Source organism: Eriocheir sinensis, unplaced genomic scaffold (assembly GCF_024679095.1).
Source record: "Eriocheir sinensis breed Jianghai 21 unplaced genomic scaffold, ASM2467909v1 Scaffold417, whole genome shotgun sequence".
In the NCBI taxonomy this organism is placed as follows: Eukaryota; Metazoa; Arthropoda; class Malacostraca; order Decapoda; family Varunidae; genus Eriocheir; species Eriocheir sinensis.
The window spans coordinates 265925-268042 of record NW_026111740.1 but is presented as its reverse complement, the minus strand read 5'-3'; positions in this window follow the sequence as shown (position 1 = coordinate 268042).

The window sequence follows — 2118 nt, the reverse complement described above, 5'->3', positions numbered from 1 at the left end:
GAGGAAGAAAGCCAAAAAGGGTACAGGAAAGGAAGAGAAGACAAGGAGAGAGAGGGAGGAGGAAGAGAGGGAGAAAAGAAACTTGGAAAGGAAGTGGAAGAGAGAGAGAGAAAGAAAGGAAAACTGGGTGATGAAGATGGGGACGTTAATTCATGAAGAAAAAAGTCAGAAAGGAAACAGGAAAGGATGAGAGAAAACGAGAGAGAAGAGAATGACAGAAAAAAAGAAACTTGGGTGATGTAGATGGGGTCTTGATAGGAGGGCAAACGAAAGGGAAAGTCCTCACAACTGGCCGTCTCTCCTCGCCTCACCTGACAACTCACTCACGACGCAATTAACAAGACTGATCGCTGTGAGACTTCCCTTTAAATCGAGAGGCGTGATCGAATAATTGTAGTTTGGGGAGAATGGTTATCCAGCCTCGAACTCGCTGCTGTCGTCTTCCTGTTGTATTGCTATTTTTCCTCCTGATGTCCCTTCCCTCTTCTCTCACATCTTTTCCAATCCTTTCTGTCTATTCCTACTTTGAAACTACTACTTCTATTTCTTGTCTTCTTATCTCCGCGTATCTATTCAACCCCGTTTTCTCTTCCATTTATCTTTCCTTCTTTCTCTTCTTCTCCTATCTTTTTCTTGCACATTTCTTCACTTCTTCTTCTTGTCCATTCTCATACCTATCTAATCTGTTGAAAGGAAAGTATGTATGAAAAGAACATGTCTGAACAGAAAAGGTGAAACAAAAGGGGCAGAGAAAAAAGTCGTGTTGAAATAGGTGTATAAAAAAGAAAAAAAGGAAAGGAAAAGGAAAAGAGAAAGTTTAAAATAAGGGCGAGGCTGGAGGGGAGTCTGGATCTGGATAACACGCATATAAAGAATAACAAAAGGGAAGATATAAAAAGATGCGTAGAAATAAGGTATATAAAAAAGAAAAAAGGAAAGGAAAAAGAAAAGAGAAAGTTTATAACAAGGGCGAGGCTGGAGGGGAGTCTGGATCTGGATAACACGCATATAAAATAAATAACAAAAGGGAAGATATAAAAAGATGCGTAGAAATAAGGATATAAAGAGAGAAAAAAATAAAATAAAAAAGGGATAACAGGAGAAACAGAAATATTATATATAAAAAGAACGCTACTGAAGGGGAAGAGAAAAACAAAATCGTGTAGAGAAAAGTAGAAAAGAAAAAAGAAAAAGAAAAAATCTATAAAAAAAGGCGATACTGAAGAGGAAAGTTGAAACAAAAGGGAAAGAAAAAATATCATGTAGAAATAATTATATAAAGAAGAAAAAAAGAAAGGAAAAAGGAGAAAAGGTTAAAGGAAAATGTATATAAAAAATGACGAAACGGAGGAGGAAGGATGAAACAAAATGGAAAAAAAATGATGTGTAGAAATAAAATTGCTTGCCGTCCCTCTCTCAGCTCTGGCATGTGGTGGTCGGCTGCTTTAATTTTTCCATCTTCATTTCTTAGTTTTATATCCGACTCGATTCTATTCTACTGCGCCGCCGCCCGTCCTGCATCACTGTTCTATTTGCCGACGTCCACTTCCCTTCTTCCTTCCCCTCTGTCATCCCATCTTCCCCTCCTTATGATGCGTCTCCTCACTCTTCCTTCCTTCCTTCCTAACTTCGTTCACCTCCCATCGTTCACCATTATTTTCCAGATTCTTTTATCTTTCATGCTCTGTCTGTCTCTCTGTCTGTGTCTGTCTGTCTGTGTATGTCTGTTTATCTATCTATCTATCTATTATCCATCTATCTATCTACCGACCTATCTTTCTCTAAATACAACTATCTACACATCTATCACTTTCATTTTCCTCCCTATTCAATGGTGCGTGGAATGATTATAAATGATTTTCATATTTAACACAACTCTACGGATCGAGGCAGTCACATTTCATTAATAATCTATATATCTGATGACAAAACTCTTGGGAGTAATGTTTCAAGAAAATATGGGGATGACAAAGCAAGTAGGTATATAATATCCAGTATAAATAAACTGTTTGACTCAATGAATGTAGTTTAGAACCATACTTGCATAGATCGCTGGAAAAAAAATAATACGGTGTAAAAAACAAGAAATGTAGAAAAACGAATCAATCATATAGAGAA